Here is a 19,764-nt window from a genome sequence, read left to right on the forward strand (position 1 = left end):
GAAATGAATAAGATGCATGGTTTGTATGAAAGCTTTGAAGTCAGAAATCCACTGAATAAACATGAACTTACATCCAAATTATGTGAGCCTCAACTAGCCAAGACACCTTGGTCTACTTGCTATGCTCTTAAATTGGATAGTATAAATTTGACTAAGGGCAAAACAGACTGCTGGCCTCCTTGACTTTCTAAATATTACGTGGTACTGTATTTTGATTCATGCACATGCAGCCCTAGGAATTATACTCAAATTATAACTAGGAAGTGGGTGCACTCTATTTCCAAGGACTGTGAAAATCATCATGTTTGGATTTATGTATGATGTCTGCATGGCAATATACCCAGTATCCACAGACTACATACTGGGTAACAAAAGGGAGATGGAGAAAAGAATATTGTCCCTGTCTGCAAGTAGCAAACCATCTAGGAAATCAGACTTGCTGTTGTCTTGGAAAGAGGAGGAGAAGGCTAAAAAAGGAATGAGAGAGGAGGAGGAGATAAAATAAAATGAAATAAGTAAGAGCAAAAATATTTTATGGCATGACTTTCTTTAAGGAAAACAGAGATATGAGCAGAAGAGTAAAGGAGGGTGGTGCTTGTGTCTGTTTTTTAATTTTTTATTTTTTATAAACATATATTTTTATCCCCGGGGGTACAGGTCTGTGAATCACCAGGTTTACACACTTCACAGCACTCACCATAGCACATACCCTCCCCAATGTCCATAATCCCACCCCCTTCTCCCAAACCCCCTCCCCCCAGCAACCCTCAGTTTGTTTTATGAGATTAAGAGTCATTTATGGTTTGTCTCCCTCCTAATCCCATCTTGTTTCATTGATTCTTCTTCTACCCACTTAAGCCCCCATGTTGCATCACTTTTTAATAGCCATGTTATTAACAGAAAATCCACAGTCAGAGAGAAGAGGGACAGCCTCCCTTGCAGAGTGTGTTGAGAAGCCAGTGGAGTGGAGGAGCTATCATCAGGGCAGAGCAGGATGTGGAGCAGGCCAGGGCCTGCACGCCCAGCAAGAGGTATGTGACTGAAAGGCAGGGAGCTGGCCCGCGGCAGGTGCAGCGCAGCCAGTGCCCGTCGGCCCCAGGAAAGGAAAACCTGCAGGTGCAGTTGGGACATGTCCTGAGCCTCCAAAGCCACGCGTTTTTCTGAATAGCTGTCCTATCTTCATTGTCTGCCTGCAAGATTATGGTTTGCAGTGGGAGGGGACGGGAGGAGGGAGTGGTTTGGTGGAGTCTCTAGCTCTGGCGGCTTTGATGACACACACAGGCTGCTCCAGAAGTGAGGTACAACTGGAAGAGGCTGAGACCATGCAAGGGAAGTGTTGGTGGTGGACACTTGTCCCATGCAGCCCTGCATCCCCCTGGGAGGGCTCTCCTTTCTCCAGAGGCTGTGATGGACACAGACTTTGCTGGCCGCCACTCAGAACTATCCTCCTGTCCTCCACACACAGCATCTTTTTCCTTCCTCCTTCAGTCATCTTTGGGCTGAGTGACTACCTTAGCAGTCCAGAACTCAGTGCTCGAAAGCCCCAGAACTTCCAAATGCCACACAGGTTCTCTCTACACACCCCAGGAACCCACACAGTGTCATACCTACTGTTGGGACTTGCTGTCCCTTGATCAAGGACCTCTCAGCCCTCTGATGACCTATAATCAGAAGCAGTTTTGCAAATAAGCAACTGTCATGAATAATTGGAAACAGGAGAAAGAAATGGAGCCATGGCCCTTTTGCAAATTCCCTATACTTGGTCAAGGTGAAACTTCCACCTGGGTCAAAAAGGTCTATTAGAGATGGGGGGGTAGAAGAAATGTATTAAATATGAGGGTATTTAATATTTTTAAATATTTAACTTGAGTGTATAGTAATTGCTCTAGCAATGCCTGCGACCAAAGGAATGAGGAGGAAAGGGTGTCAGGGTGAAGAAATGTTCTATGACTGGATGTGCAACCAGGGAAAAAATGTAGTGATCCAGAAAAAGCAGTGCTGGGATATGAAGAAGCCTCCAGAACAAAAATTAGAGAAAACAGTAAGGAACAATCTGGTCCCTTCAAAATAGTACCCCAAAGAACCATGCGAGCCATGGCACAGCCCAGCACACTGGATCTGGAGAGAGGCCAGAGGGAAGAGAGGGTGAGGAATGTGGAGAGACTGCTAGAGGGGTACAGAGGAGGCCACCAGGACAAGGAGACGCTGGCAGGTGTCCTGAGAAGCCACGTGCTCCCACATCCTGTCCTGTAGAGCTCTGGGAGGGGAGACGGCATCTGGGTGGGTGGGGAGAAGTGCACCCATGGAAGAGGGTGAGGGATTACTCTGGGTTGAATTCCTCCTTTCTCAGGTGACTGCATTCTGGCCGCCCCACACCTCCCCCTTTCATTCTTGGCCTGCCTCAGTCCACCTGGGGCATGCAGGCGGCTGTTCCAACCGCATGCCCTGTCAGGACCTGTTGCTTCCAGGGGAAGAATGCAAGAATATCAAATCCTTTCAAATGCTGAAAGGGGAGAGCCCTGCTTTGGGGAGTGTGGGGTATGCATAGTTAAAGTATAAAATCAGAACATAGAACAATTTAAGACTTGACCCCAGGATGCAGGGGGCAGGGGCCAGGGGGAGTTGAATTGAGTCTCTTTGGTCCTTGAACTCAAAGAATCAGAGACGATGAAACTCTTGTTTTCTTCCAACCCCAGGGGAATAGGTGCAGCACAGTACCCATTTTCAACAAGGCCTCCACTCCCATCTGAGCTGGAGACTTGCGCTTTGTACATCCCCAACGCTCAGAGCAACAACCCCAGGACTGAGCAAACATACTTTCTGTTATAGTTACTGAGCATCATGACAGAAAATGGGGGTACCCTCCTTCAGAGCCCATACACACACAGCTCCACTACCCGCCACATGACCATCTCCACCCCCACCCCAAGCAGTCTTTGTGTATACCTGGAGAGGTCACACAGCCAGGGTTAGGAGTGGGTTCTAGAGCCATTCAGGACTGAACACTGCTCTCACCATTTGCTTATATGACCCAGGAGAGATGCCTTGACCACTCTGTGCCTTACTTTACACAACTGCATTTGGGGGTCAACAGAACATCTGCCACATAGCGTAGTGAAGGTTTAAGTCATGAATAGATTAAGAGCTCTTAGAATCTTAATAGATGTGAGGTTAGATAGATAGATAGATAGATAGATAATTATTAACTATAGATAACTTATAATGTAAAGATTGTGTGCTTTGGCTGCATTTCAGGAATCTGGGAACTGTCTTATTATTCAGTGTCATGTTTTCAAGAATAGCTATAATATTGGTTGCTCCTTTGGCTACCCCTTATAGCATTCAGACAGCACTCAGTAAGTACACAGGCTGTCAGCCTGCTACAATTCCTGAGCTGGACTGGAATTCCTCCAAGGGTCTGCATCCTAAGCGGGCATGCTTGGAAGAAGCAAAGGCAAGCACGGTTAAGCAGTCATGAAGAGGTGATTAAGAGTCACCCTAATGCTCATAGCAGCAATTTCCACAAGAGCTAAATTGTGGAAAGAGCCTAGATGCTCTTCAAAAGACAAATGGATTAAAAAAAAAAAAAAAAAGCTATGGTTCATATATATAATGGAATATTACTCAGCCATCAGAAAGGAGAATACCTACCATTTGCATTGACATGTATAGAGTTGGAGGGGATTATGCTAAGTGAAATAAGTCAAGCAGAGAATATGCTTTCATTCATGTGGAACATAAGGAATAGCATGGAGGACCACAGGTGAAGGAAAGGAAAACTAAAGGGAAGGAAATCAGAGGGGGAGATGAACCATGAGAAACTATGGACTCCAGGAAACAGTCTGAGGGTTTCAGAGGGAAGGCGGGTAGGCGAACTGGTAGCTCAATGATGGGTATTAAGGAGGGCACGTGTTGCAATGAACACTGGATGTTATACACAAATAATGAATCATGGAACACTACATCAAAAACTAATGATGTACTGTATGGTGACTAACATTTAAAAAAAAAAAAAAAAAAAGAGTCCTCAGTCTATGTGGCAAATACCTTCCCTGCAAAAATTCTTGACTAAGAATGGAATGGTTCATTTTCATAGGATGCTAACCCTTGGCCATAAGAATTTCTTTTCATTTAACATCCAGGAGATTTCTCCTTACAAAAAATAGCCTTCTAGAAGACAGGCTACTTCTAAGGACTCCTTCCTCCTATCTATTATTAACCACCAAATCACAACCCACTACTATGGGAGTTTCAGTTTGCTTTGTCATCTAGCCTTAATTTAAGCTACGGTTGTGTGTGATGTGTATGCATGCCCACACATGTGTTCATGTACACATAACTAAACTCACCTATCCATGCAGTGAGACTTTCTCCTTTCCAAATCTTTTGGGTCTTCACTACCAAACTCCACTTGTTTTTGCACTGACTTGTGTGTCTTCCTATGAAACCTCTAGATCATCATTTTTTTTTCCTTTCTGAAGTAGATGATCTCTCCTGTGTTGATCATTTCTAGTTACTTCATAAAAGATAATAGGAAAATGGGCCCCATGTGGGGCTCAGAAAATAAAGGTGAGCTGGACACAGTCTTGGGATCACAGGCAACAGATATGTCATCTCCAGGACTTTGACAAAAACCTTCAGACAAAAGGCTGGTTCTGGACATTGGCTCTTTAAGGCCCATCTGCAAAAATCCTCCTGTTTACTCCAGCAGTGGGATCAGAAGTGAGCTGGCTGGTTAGTGCCCAGTACTCAGAGGATGGGGAAGGAAAGCCTGAATTAGCCAGGCCACACAAACTCTACATGATTATGCAAGTGGGTTCCTTAAATCCTTCTGCTTAGAATAAGCCCATAACCTCAAAAAATAGAAGCAGTTAAAAAAAGAGTGCCACTACAACAGGCATCACTATAGGAGTCCACGTAGAAGCATAGACATCTGCCCTTCCATGTGGAATGCCAAGTTAGACACACACAAGGAGAAGAGGGACAAAGACAGGCAAAGTGAAGATAAGAAAGGGGGAGGCAAGAGGGAAAAAAGTAAAGTAGAGAAAAGAAAGGGAAAGAAAAAGAACAGCATGAACCCTACCCTTATCTAGGTTTTGCCAGGTGTGTGGTATAGGAAAACAGAGATGTGTTTTACCTTCTCTAGGAAAAACGCTTCTGATGGACATGAGGAGGAAATGGCTAAGCACAGGCTCCAGGAATAATAAACAAACCAGACCTCAGGCTCTGTGGGGAGCAGGAAGGGGCTTCCTTGCTCACAGTGGTGTCCCCATGCATCCCATGCTCATGGCACATGGGCCAGCTTGATAAATAGGGGGTGAGTTGGATGACAAAGAGCTCCTAGGAATGGGCCACCTATTTTAGGGTCACCCTTTCCCTGGTCATAGCAGGAATGACACAACATGGTAGAGGTGAGCAGAGGGATGGGAGGGCACAGAGAGCACCTTGACCTCGGGATGGAGCACCGCTGCACTGGACCCATGCTTCAGCACAGGTGCAAGCATGTGCTCATCTCAGGGAGCTCCCTTCTCCTTGGAAGGTAAATCTGGACATACTGACTGTCCATTTGGTTACAGAGTATCTGCAGTCCACTGCCTGTAGAGGCAACAACTCATGGGAATTTGGCTAGAATATAAAGTCTTGGGCCCCACCAGCCCTGCTGAGTAGGAACCCTCCTTTCCTTAGATTCCATGGTGATGCATAGGCATGTGTGAGAAGCCTGGCTCTTGATGGCCTGGAGATCAACCAAGCATGATTCTCAGTACTAGCAAAGACTTGACAAACTCATCACATATTGCTAAAGAAATGACTTATCTGACCTATAGAAATGAAAACTAAGGTTTAATTGCATTGAGTCCTAAAAGGACAACAAAATGGGGAGTTTATTTAATCCAAATACCAATCTGATTTTACTCATCCCCAAAGAATTATGTAGGAAGGGGGGAAGGGAGGGAGAGAGGAAGGAAGGAAGAAAACAAGTGTCTTTCTTTTGAAGCCAGAAATAATTTGGTAAGACATGAGGAAGAATGCCTTGGTAGATCATCAGTTCAACAATAGCATACATGTTTTCCCTCATTGGAATGTTTGTAGCCAGCCTAAGGACAGCAGTCTAGAGAGTTGAAAAGATCATTGGCTTATAAACAAGGAAGGAATGGAGCTGCTATGATTTTGAAGGTCCAGCAATCAATCTGGTATTTAAAAGAAATTTTACCTCAATGTATACATCAAGTGAACATGGTGTCCCTACTTGCCTTTCATCTGCCATACATGGACACTCACACAAGTCAGGAACAACGTGGGGAGGGGGGTTACTGAAGACCTGCCAGAAATCCTCTTGGTATGTCATATCTTCATGCAATTGCCAGCATCCTTTGGTGTGTTGAACAGCATGGCCCTCATCCTCAGTAATTTGTGGCTTGCTGTATACTCACGCCATGATTTAATCCCTCAAAAAAATATTCCTCCTCCTAAGACACACATCTTCTTGTTTATTTTCACCTCCTCCTGCCTCTTCAGCCTACACTGCCCCTATTATGTGGCCCAGCCCCACACAGAGTTCCCAGAATGAGGGGTTGTCAGGCAAAAGGACATTTGAACGAATGAGTAAAACCTGGGCTCCTCCTCCTCTTTCGCCTGAAACTCACTTCATGATCCACCACTCTGGGCCACCAGCATCCAGGGAGTGTCCCCACCTGCCAGTCACACATGCACAGAGTGCTTTCCCAGCCCTACACAAAATGGAGTTTGAAGGAAATACAAGTGTCTAAGTGGAAAATGAAATAAGACTTTAAATTCCTGTCATTGGAGAATGTTTTGAATACTTTAATAACTGTTTTTGCCAGAAAAGTTATGGCATGTGCTTTATCATTAATAACAAAATCTTTGCATTTTTCTGGTACTGACTAACAAATCACAGAAGCAATATTATTAAAAACCATCTAGTCAGATCCTTGCTAATGAGTCAGACGTGTAGTTAATAGGGCTCAGAGTGGTGCCATTCTGTGAGTTAGCAAAGAAATTCAGTGTCTTTCCCTCATGTAGGCACAGTACTTGTGAGTCTTACACTGCTGTTTTCTTTCTGGTGTCTCCCTCCTTGTCTTTCTGTACAATCTCCTTTCTGCAGGTATATCTTACAGCTCAAAATAATTTATTGAAATTTGCAAAGAAGGTAGAGTAGCAAACAGCATTTGCTCTTACAAAGAGTTGATATGTGAGTTCTGATAGAAAATCCCTCCTCAAAAAAGCCTTCTAATCCTACCAAATTCGGTTTTCCTGATTGGTTTTATTTCTTTCCCAACTTCACCTACACAGCTTAAACCCACATATGTCATGTTGGTTTGCTTCTTAGAAAACCACAATAAGGATAGAGACTAATGAACAACAGATTGTGTGAAGGCAAGTGAGGGCCCACCATGAACTATGGAAGGGAGAGGGACCAAGAGGGTGGTGCTTGTGTCTGTTTTTAATAGCCATGTTATTACAGAAAATCCACAGTCAGAGAGAAGAGGGACAGCCTCCCTTGCAGAGTGTGTTGAGAAGCCAGTGGAGTGGAGGAGCTATCATCAGGGCAGAGCAGGATGTGGAGCAGGCCAGGGCCTGCACGCCCAGCAAGAGGTATGTGACTGAAAGGCAGGGAGCTGGCCCGCGGCAGGTGCAGCGCAGCCAGTGCCCGTCGGCCCCAGAAAAGGAAAACCTGCAGGTGCAGTTGGGACATGTCCTGAGCCTCCAAAGCCACGCGTTTTTCTGAATAGCTGTCCTATCTTCATTGTCTGCCTGCAAGATTATGGTTTGCAGTGGGAGGGGACGGGAGGAGGGAGTGGTTTGGTGGAGTCTCTAGCTCTGGCGGCTTTGATGACACACACAGGCTGCTCCAGAAGTGAGGTACAACTGGAAGAGGCTGAGACCATGCAAGGGGAGTGTTGGTGGTAGACACTTGTCCCATGCAGCCCTGCATCCCCCTGGGAGGGCTCTCCTTTCTCCAGAGGCTGTGATGGACACAGACTTTGCTGGCCGCCACTCAGAACTATCCTCCTGTCCTCCACACACAGCATCTTTTTCCTTCCTCCTTCAGTCATCTTTGGGCTGAGTGACTACCTTAGCAGTCCAGAACTCAGTGCTCGCAAGCCCCAGAACTTCCAAATGCCACACAGGTTCTCTCTACACACCCCAGGAACCCACACAGTGTCATACCTACTGTTGGGACTCGCTGTCCCTTGATCAAGGACCTCAGTTTCTGGGAGGGCTCTCTTCTATCTTAATGTCTACATGACACTGCAAACTTAGACTGGGACCTCTGGTCCTAACACGCAGTTTCATTCTCCAAAAGGCTTTGATCACCAGACAGAGACCGTTTTTAATATTTCTATCAGTATTTTTTTGAGTAAGTGGATGCTGAATGAGCTACCTAAACCTTAGAAGGTAAATGTAAAGTTCAATAGCACCATCACCCCATTTAAACTCTTAAACCACCTCAGTAACATGAAAGGGAAGATCAGGCTCATGACTTCAGCCCAGCATGGCTCCCACTTGGTACGGTTGCCAGTGCCCATTTGGCACATCACTCTGCTCTCACTCTTTCCTTTTTTTTTTTTTTCTATTTACTTGTTTCATTGTGTTTTTCCTTCTACCAGAATGTAAATCCATGGAACCTGTCAGTCTTAGAGTTCTTCCTTGACCCCACACATAGATAGTAGGCACTCAATAAATATTTGCTGAATGACTAAATCCCAAAACAAATGCTATTGGAAACCTTTTTTTTTTTTTTTTTTTTTTTTGTATTGGATCTCAACAGAGTTTGTGAGCTCATGGTAGCATTATCTTTTGAGGAAATTGATATGACTCTATAATGTGCTCCACAATACAAAGTGAAGCGCTGAACTGGCATTTCTTGGTCCAAAGCCGCCCTGAGGCCTAAGATTTATTGCATGAAATCATGAATAGGAGTCAGTATTTGCTTGCTGCCCACCCTTGCATGGGCTTCAGTAGCATCTTATTCATTTGGTCAGCAAATAGAATTGAAAATGGCTTCTTACAGAAAAAAAAAAAAATGAATTAACCAGAGACACTCACATAACTGGGAAAGTCTTTCTTTGCCTGGAGAAGAGTAAGAGCTGAGTTGAAGCCTTTACTGGAACTTTACCTATGGAAGTTTATTAAATGGAACATACCTTTCAAATAGTGGAGTGAAAATAAAGAGACTCCAACTGATGTATATAGTAAATTTGGTTTGACATAAATAAATGTTATTCAATTGACATGGCTATAACAAATTGTGACAATCTGCTAAGGGACAAATATCACTGTGAAACTTAAAAGTTGGATTGTCAGATATTATATGATTGACAAACCCCTGCAGGGAGCTAACTGATTTCTCCCTGAGGATGATGACTCTACTGATGTTCCAAGCCCTGGGTAAAGTTATAATGTCAAGGGTTTCAAATCTTACCGTTTTTAGTGCATGGCTAGCCACTAAACCTTAAATTTTAGAAGAAGGGAATGTGTAAATCAACAGGATTGGTGATTTTATGATCAAGATTTCACTGAGTGAGAAAAATCTTTCTATCTTAGCAGGTATCTACTGCATTTCAGAAGTGGATGATATCTGAGCCTGCCTGGAGAAGATGTGAGGGAAGCTTAGTGCTTCTGAGTGGTTGCCTGATTCTCTGTGTGTCCTGGAGTGCTTTAGTAAGACAGCAGAATTTGGATGTTCCTTCAGGCTACACGTGCCATGATGCTGACCCAGCAGTCTTGTCACCTCCACCCCTTCTTCAGAAATTGCCTTCGTTCCACCTCCCCTGCCTGACAAACTCCATTCCCCCTTCAAGTCAAATTTCTTCTCTACTATGAACCGCCCTGGTCTTTGCCAAGAGGTCTGCACACCCCCGAACCATCACCACCACAGAGCCTGTGGTACAGACCTCTCTTACAGCATCATATAGCATTGCACTCATTTTTCAACTTTGATTTCACACAAGCCAGGGGCCATAATTCATTTCAGTGCCTTCGTGTGACATATGATAATTCTCCATTAAAGTGACAGATATGTGAAGAATGTTCTTCACCAAATTCATCAGCTCTAGAGAGCTCTGAAATTTCCCCAAACATACTTAAGGTCTTCTACCCTCATGAATGACAAAGGTCTGTGTGACTATCCATCCTATATAGCCTCAGCGTGCATGACCCTCTCAGCAAGCAAGCCACACCACAGACCTGCTATCACTGGACTACATTCTCCTCTAAAATCTCCATCTCAATTATTCTGAACTTTGAACATGATCTGCTAAATTCCAGCCTCTCAAACTCTAAGATCATTTCGCTTTAACACCCATATCATAGATACCTCCATCATTTCATCCCAATGCCTTCTCCCAAATTACCAACTTGCACTGATCTTTCTTTATTTCCTCTTCCTGACATTCTTTGTCCTTTTTCTCCATCAGGAGATGGAGACATGCATCAGACTTTTCTGACCTTTTCACATGCACCAGACTTGCTTCTGACCTTGTCTCTGTCGAGAAACTATCCCTGGTAGCCCCTGTTGAGATTTTACCATACCCTGCTGTAGTCAGCCACTTATCATACAACTTCCGGCTAGTGTACTTTCATATTCTACAAAAGATACACTCCTCAAGGATAACATGTGCCTCATCTATCTGCAATTCCATGTCAGCTAATGACTCATTAATATCTCATCTGTGTGAGGACTCTATACAAAGTCTGGGTAGCATCCATAAAGCTGTAGGATTTGCAGAGATAGAAAAGTGTCTGGATCCTTTTAGAGCACTCCAGGAGTACTGCTAAGATCTAAGGAAAACAAAATCTATTCATGTCCTTCTCTATGGGCTTAAAATTCCAAATGGGAGAACAAAACACTTCTTCATTCAGGAGCTGACATGTGTAAAGGATTTTATATCCCATTTCCCCTTTCACCCACAAGGCAATGCAGCCACAAGCTCCTTGATGATTTCTCTCTGTCCCAGGTTAATCTTGGGTTTTCCTACAACTGGCAGTCATAATGAGTGTTCATCACATGTACTATGGGTATAAACTACATATGAAAGTTATAGGTGGCTGGGTATCTTGGGGCAAATTCCAAAATATGATTAAAATCAGTATATCAATGAATTGTCTTGTGACAAGCCAATTTTCCTCTGTCAACTAAGAGGCAGTTCATCCTTGATGGTGTAGGTCAAATCCTACCTCCATGGCATACCTCCAACCCTAGCTTCATCAACAAATAACAAAAATTGAAAATGAGAGGTGTGCAGAAATTCCCTTGTCCTATAGGACAGAAATTCTCTCTCCTATGAATTCTTGATACCATCTTTGTCTTAACCATCAAATGACAGAGTTTGGTAGATTTAAGGGTCTTGAGAGACATATTCCCCACTGCTTCCACACATTTTCATATTTCAGCATCAACTGGCACATTGTTTTCCCTATTATAAGTGTTGATCAGTTGATTAATGAAAAGAACACACTGATCACTGACATGGAGGGAACATCTTCCAGGAAACTGAAGATCAGAGTTTCTCATAAACAAGACTGTCATTCTTTAGAGTTTTCTTGGCCACCACAAAAACAAGACCTATTTCCCAAATGTATTTATTAAAGAGCCACATCCTGAGTCAAAAGGTTGGCAGGGCTGGTTAAATAGTACCCATGCTGTAATTCAGGTAGCTGTAGGATTTTTATTATTTGTGTGGTATTTTTATACTTTGCAAATCATTTTTATATCTATGACTACATTTGATCTTCACAGTGTCCTAGAAGTGGCTGGGGCAGATGTGATGATTAATGCATGAATAAATTGAGGCACAGAGAGGTTAGCAGACCTCAGCTCCAAAGTCTGCATAAGAGAAATAACTATGGACATGATAGCAAGGGCTAATGCAGAGAACCCCAGCAGCTTAGTAAGACAAACCAAGTCCATTTGCTAGTAGGTCCAAGAAGGAATGAATGCAAAAACAGAAGTCTGACTAAAGTGTAATGGAACACAGAGGAAGATCCAAGAACCAAACTCCCAGACATGCACTCTCTACCCTAAGAGAGGTCCTCACGGGTGGTGGTTTGCATCCATGAGACCTGAGCAAGCACTCCAGCACATAGACTTTCCCAAATCCTGCAGGTTCTGAAGGGATGAAAGGGGCTTTGAATATGTGCACCACAATAATTATGTTTGTTTTAATGAAGCAATGCATGCTTCTGTTGTGCTACGGTGCAAAGGCCTAATTATTCAAACACAGCCATTAGTTCCCACACAACAGAGATGACAGCAGATGTTATAAAGATAGCATCTCTTGGCCATTTGCCCACCAAGCCTGGCCACAAGGACACTTCAAAAGCAACTGCAGCTTCTGCCAGGAGCATCCCACCACATGTCCTAAAACATCAGAGCCCAAAGCTGACTTGAGACACCTGGAGGGAGATAGGGGTCAACATGGTAGTAACGGCCCTTCCTCCCCCAGCCCTCAGGTAGACAAGGTGGCGTCTGGGCCTGGTTAGCACAGAGCAATCTGGGACGCCTGGAGACCTCGGCCCTACCAGCTGTTTTCATGCAGGCAAGCAGCTCCTATCAAGACACAGAGCCTGTGACAGGAACTTGTTTCAAACCTACAAAGCTGAAAGGAAATCATTCATTTAACTGGAGAACAAGATGTGCCCAGAAACCCATCCAACTTCTTGCTGCCACCATCAGGAAAAATAATATATATAACTAGCTGAATTTGTGTGGTATACTATTGCTCAAACTTGAGTACTCAGAAGCAGGCACCAGCCTGCCTGCATTTTTCCTATCCCGGCCCTATGAGTAACAGTTAGGAAAACACAAAGGGCTTTAAAAAGTTCAAAGAATTAAAAAAAAAAAAAAAGTTGACTGCATCATTATCATCACCAAAGTGCTGAATATTTAAATTTCTATTTTAAAAAATGCTTTTAAATGAAGAGACCATGGGAATTTTTTTTTTTTTTTTTTTTTTTTGTCTTTGCATCAACCATAGCGAGGAGATTTCCTGGAAATGGAGTCCCTCAAGGCCTCAGTTTCTTTGTTTCCTATGCATGTGTGCATGTGCACACATGCACGCACTCAGACACACACCTGTCTCTCCAGAAAGCAACCTGCCTGGAAACACGAGACCTTGAGAGAGGAGAGAGAGGGCTCAGAGGAAATTATTCTTCTTGACAAAGATTTCTGCCACCTGTGTTTGAATCACATTTCCCTCTGGTTTCACATCTCACTTCCACCAAACCATAGAAAGGATACTGCCCATAAAAATTGCAGTACAGGGACACCTGTGTGGCTCAGTGGGTTAAAGCCTCTGCCCTCCCTCAGGTCATGATCCCAGGATCCTGGGATCGAGCCCCACATCGGGCTCTCTGCTCAGCGGGGAACCTGTTTCTTCCTCCTCCTCCTCCTCCTCCTCCTCTCTCTCTCTCTCTCTCTCTGCCTGCCTCTCTGCCTACTTGTGATCTGTCAAATAAATAAGAGTTTTTTTAAAAATTGCAGTGCAAAGGGTTCCTGATTTTAAAAAAAGAAGAAGGAGAAGAAGAGGAGGAGAATGAAAGAGAAAGAAAAAAAGTGGGGGAAAACCTTCTACCATAATAATGAGGGAAACCACACTGGTTTCCTGCTAGCAGGACAACAAAGCCAAGATCTGCCGTCACATGGATACTTCCCCCTCGGAAGTGGAAGGAGGGGGTGAAAAGGGCTAAGGTCCTACAGGATGTCCCTTCCACAGCAACATGTTGTGAAAAAATCCTACTGGGGAGGGATTTCCCAGTTTCAGTGCACTGTGGGGTTTTTTCTCTGAGGGGAAATGTAAAAGAAAATCTAGGTAGGAATGAATTCAAAGACCTTACTTCTTAATCCAGTAGGAGGAATGTGAACTTTAGAAAGACTACAAACTCAAGAGGGCTCTAGAAGTTTATCAATTTGAAAAAATAAGCACATGCGGTTAAAAAAAAATAGTAACAGTCAAATATTAACAACGTGAAGTGGCAAGGGCCTACTGGCATGGCTGGCATTGAACTTGCTGAAACAAAAGCAGTCATTGTCCTTCACAAGGACAGAAAGAATTTTACACGTCTGGAAAGGATCTTGAAATGACATTGAAATAGGTATTTTGATTGCTAGGAAGTCACAAAGTGCCATCCTGGCGGGTGGGGATATTGGAAACAGTGAAGGCCAAGTAGATTATGGGCCCATCCTGTAGTTGGGAGAGTGTGGCCCAGGTGGTTCTCAGCCTCACAGCTAGCTCATAGATGTAGGACTAAGGTTGAAATGATGGAAGGTTCTGTTATTACCCCATTTTACAGATAAGGAAACTGGGACCAAAAATTGGGTCTAAGGTAATTCAGCAAATAAACAGCACAGAAGAGCTCTGACACACAGACCTTTGAATCTTTGGACACAGTATCCTCAACTTCTACACAAAACAGCTCCATGATGTGGCCTCAGATCTGGATGCACAAATGGATGATGCTAAGAGGATGAGGTGAGTCTTAGGTCCACATTTGCAAATGCTTCCTAGCAAAGCAGCCTTCTCTCTACCTGCAGTCAAAGGTATGCCCTGAAACACAGCCAGAAGCCCAGGCGCAGGGTCATGGTGGGGTGACACCACTGTCTTCATTGGGGTTCATGCCCTATTTGAAAACAAAGCTCAAGCTCAAATCCCTAGTGCTACTCTATAATCAATCCTTGACTTCCCCAGCATGTTTCCTCTGAACAAATACTGTATCCTACATTTTGTCATTTTACTTTCCACATGAAAAACACGAAAGCAAAAACAGGGCAGTTGTATCTTCTGAAGTTACTGCTTAAGCAACAGGCAAGACTGGCAACAGACTTTAAGACCTCAATGAAGAGCCAAAAAAGATGCTGCAACACCCAACACATCACCTAGGTTCAGAGTGTGGGCCTGACAGGGCCTATACTACACTACCTACTCTTGAAGGCTAGCACGCTCTTTCTTCAAGAACCATGACCCAGGTAATCATGCAACTGCTCTTTAGGACCAAAGGCCAACCCATGCTCCCATGTGGGGCATGGATTCCTTTGACGGGGAGGATCACTTTCTATAGTCAGTCTTCATAGGAAGAGGCCAATCTTGGAGTGGTTTGAAATAGGGCAGTATGTTCCCCTTTGTGGGGCCAGGTGTCAGGTCCGAGGTTTCAGGGAAGGGGTAGATGCTGAGGGATGACAGCAAACTAAGGGATGTGGGACTTCCTGAAAATTCTGGAGTGTACCTTGGTGAGGGGGTCTTAGCCTCTGTGTGTGGACTACTTTGCCTTCTGTGAGGCCTATAAACTTTCTCCTCAATATAATAAAAGTACATAATAACATGAATACAATTAAAGGAAAGCAATTATATTGAAACAGGTTGTATCCATGTATCTTTTGGTTAAGACATCATTAGGGAGACAAAAAGTACATGTGGGGAAAAAAGGTATTATGAGATCCAATTTTATAATCTCAGACTGTCATGGGCCATTTGGCTTGCTACTTCTGATAAAGGACACCTGGTTCCTACAGGATTCAGGGGTCAGAGCATCCAATTCAAAGCTGCAAAGTCCTCTGAGTATTTGCTGTAAGCTACTTAGATTCTATATGATACAGGATGCCAAAGATTAAGCTCAAAGTTAACTTAAGGTGACTTCCAAGTATAAGGATATTTGTGTGGGGTCGTATTTCTAATAAATTATATTGAATAGGTTTGTTTTTATAGGACATTAACACATTTTTTATATTATATTTCTTTTCTTAAAGGTACTCAAATCATAAATAAACCAAGGATATTCTCTCAGGAACAGATAAAAATAGGGGATCCAGGACTCAGTTTTAATTTTATTTTATACATATTCAGAGTAAGATTCTAATGGCAAACACTTCCTATTCCTTAGAAGTTTTTCAATGGAGGCTGAAAGCAGCCATATGCATCCTGGTTCCCTGAGGTCATGAAGAAACACATTTACCAGGCCCACGCACCTGCTCGCCTGCTCCTGGGGAGCTCTGCTTCTTGAGAAGGGCATCTGCACTTTCAGAGGAACTAAGTACGCAAACGAGTCTGGGCCTGTAGCTGGTTGCTTCCCGTAATCACAGACCCAGACACATGGCTCTAGGGAGGAGCCAGAAGGCAACCGCCACCACACTTGGCCCCCACAACTACCATCAGGACCCTGGCATGCGGCAGCCCACCCCACCATACCACCAATCTTGTCCTGAGTCACAGGGACCAGCTCCAGTGCCAGCCACAAGATGCAACCTCCCCTCCCCACCCCAGCCCCGCTCATCACTCCCACACTCTGTGGACCACAGGCCCCTCTACCAGTACCACCCCCAATATAAGACAACAAGCAAGAAGAAGCAGATTCTCTGACCCAAAGTGCAAGCCCCCACCAGCTCCCAGTCCAGAGGGAAGCCAAGATCTCATACAGTGACTTATTGGCAGCAGCTCTTTCAAGGGAAAGAGCTTATGGTAGTGTTTCTTATTTTTTTATTAAGTCAGTTCTTCCTAGCTCTGACTGTCATGAAGCCTGAGGTCCAATCAGCTGTAACAGAGCAAACTCCCTTTCTAGTGAAACCTAGAGAAGACCCGCAGCCTCTCTGAGCTTCTGTTGTGGCCTGGAAGAGTACTCCACTCACTACCCTGGGCCAGGCACTGCTGGCCTGAACTCTTCTTTACAATGTCTAATTTTTGGAGCAGGCATGAGCCCAATTTTCTCCTCATGATGACTTCCCACAGATGTGGTTTCTTTCTGCTCATGGAGGATTAGGGCATGAGGATTTCTCTGCTCTTCTCCTGAGGCCTAGTGATTTCTACATCTAAGAAAACACTTTGTAAGGTCTCCCCCAGTTCTTAGTCAAAGCACAGGGAGTTTATATACTCAAAAACTTAGGAAGAAGAGCTGGAAGGAAGAAATTTCAGAAAATATCTGAACAATGTTTAGATATCAACTGTTTCACTACTTTTCTGTTGGTGCTGTTAAATGGAAGTACTATTCCATCTGACAGATCCAAAGGCAAGAGAACAAATGTCTCATATCCATGAAAATCAGCTTTCCAAGGGAAAGCAAATGAATTTTGAAGGAAAGGATTCTAAGACCAGGTAATCTCAGGGAGATATTTCGCTATAGGTACTTTATTCTGCAGAATGCAGTCACATCATCCACCTCTTCAGGGGAAGAGAGATACAAAGAATGTTGACTTTTCACTATCCTAGTCTTCAATATTACATTGCAGCCAGTCCTAACACAGAGTAGGAGTAAACACTTGCCTCTGGCTCTTGACCATATCCTGTGGGGCTCCTGGCCCCTGGTGAGGTTCATACACCTGGGGTGCCTTTGTGTACTTTAGTAAGTAATACTTGCCCAAAACCCCAGCTCTAAAACCTTGGCAAAGTCCACTTGGCTTTCAAACAGTTTTTTGTGTGTTGATGCTCTGACCTGATGCTTCAATAGGACACACACTCTAGATATTTGTGGACCAACCGTATATATATATCAACAGAGCAGTTGTGGTCTATGTGTATATTGGAATATCATTCAGCCTTTAAAAAAGCAGAAGACCCTTACATATGAAACAACATGGATGAAATTTTAGGACATTATGCCCAGTGAAGTAAGCCAGTCACAGAAGGATAAATACTGCATGAGTCCCCTTATATAAGGTGTCTAAAGTAGTCAAACTCACAGAAAGTAGAATGATGGTTGCCAGGGGTTAGGGAAGGGGCAATGGGGCATTATTGTTCAGTGGTATAAAGTTTCAGTTAGCAAAATAAATATATTCTAGAGACCTGCTGTGCCACATTGTGCTTATAGTAAACAATGCTATAATATTACAATACTGTAATGCAGTTAACAATACTGTAATACTTTACTATACTGTAAATACTTAAAAATTTGTTAAGAGGGTAGATCTCATGTTATCTGTTTCTGTCATATACATACACAAAAAACTCAAGCATAGAGAAAATAAAATTAAATTAAAAAAAAAGAAAAAGAATAGAAATAAAATACTAGTGGGGGTGGGGAACCAAAAAAAAAAAAAAAGCCTCAAGCAGATAGAGGAACAGCTCCTGGCATGCCCTCTGCAGCCTTGCAGAATTTGAAGTCTTCCCTCACACTTCTCTCCCTGTTTGGAAGACCCTTTCCTCCTGCTCTTCTTTCTACACTTGTGAGGTGCCTGGGCCCTGTCACTCTGTTATAAATAGGAGGCAAATGACACTGTCAGGTGCTATGTCTCTAAGACTCTGTCTGCCATATGGTGCTAGAGCACAGCAGACATCCCATCCCCCTGTAGTTACCTTCCTTCAGGTCTCTCTGACTTGGGGAAGATGGGATTGACAGCTGGGGGTTGGATTTAGGAGAAAATAAGTAATTTATATTAATATGGTATGTACTTAGAACAGTATCTAGCATTAGCTAATGTTTATATTGTCAATATTATTAGGAAATAATTTCTTAAAATCATTTTGAATATATAATTCAAAATTATATATCTTGGTTCCCTTAGACACTATTTCTATATGCATATGTATTTTGTTTTATTATTTTTCATAGGAAGGCTTAGTTTATTCTTTGTTTAGCCTGAGTTTAAATAATCAAACTTTCTTTGCATTAGCCCTACATAAAAACCAGTAACAATAAAATTTGTTGATATGTGGCAACTTCCCTATGAAATGGACACTGCAAGGTTGTGGCAACCTTCATGTGTTCCCAGTGCAGATATTTGTATATGCTTATTTAGTTTCTGTGGTGTGTTTTGTTTCTGACTGGTGGATTAGGGGAGTGTGTAGAGGTTAGCAATCAGGTCCATTTTCTAGGGTTGCTTGTTCTGCATTTGTACCCTTTCCTACAAAAAGTTCCGAGTTTTACCTCCTATTTCAATAACTGGAATATGTATTCTCTGTATGCAGACCAATTAAATGCAACTGCAAGATTCACTACAGTAGAGCAAATCTGGGAACCCTGCTTATAGCATGGGAACTGAGCAATCAAGCTTTTCACAGTGATTGAAGCTGCAGGTTTAACAATGCCAAGGAGGGATGGGCCTGGCCTCCCTGTGAATTCATTAATTGTGTTTATTGTACATATTGTCTACCTGTGTCTTTGAGGCATGGGATCATAAAGTATGAGTGACAACACCTCAGCTACAGAGTTGCTGTTCCTGCTCAGGTCAGGTTCAAAGGAAATTCTGTTAGCGGCCCAGCTACTAGGGTTCCAGTTCTTCCCAGCAGGGCATCCAGGCCAGAGAAAACCCAAGAAGTGCATTCCACCTGACTGGTGAAAGTTATATCCAATTTTAGAAATATAAGTAGATCACCTAGGGAAAAACATGAGTTAAGGGAGAAAATTATGTATCTTTACTAAGAGGCGTCAGGTAGACATTTAAATCTGACAGTAGAAGACATTTACACAGATGTCCAGAGGTGGCCATGACATGGAACAGTAATACCTCCTGGTCCTGACTCCAGTCACAGGCCAGAGGGCTGCTCCCCAGTGTACTGATGGCTCCATGCCCCCCTACCTGGACTGGTTCCCGCATAGTTTGTGAAGGGCCTGGCCAGGTGTGTGAGAAAGTCTCTGCCCTCCAGCAACAAACATCAGGGTTCTCCCCTTCATACACTATTTATTTATTCATTCTTTGCTTTTTTTCTTCTGCAAAGTTACACATTGTGCAAACCAGTGGTACCACACACTAGAGCTTCAATATACAAGACATACCATCATTCATAATTAAGTAAGCCTTATCAGGAACCAGAAGAAAAA

This window comes from Mustela nivalis (genome assembly GCF_964662115.1).
Source record: "Mustela nivalis genome assembly, chromosome: 2".
In the NCBI taxonomy this organism is placed as follows: domain Eukaryota; kingdom Metazoa; phylum Chordata; class Mammalia; order Carnivora; family Mustelidae; genus Mustela; species Mustela nivalis.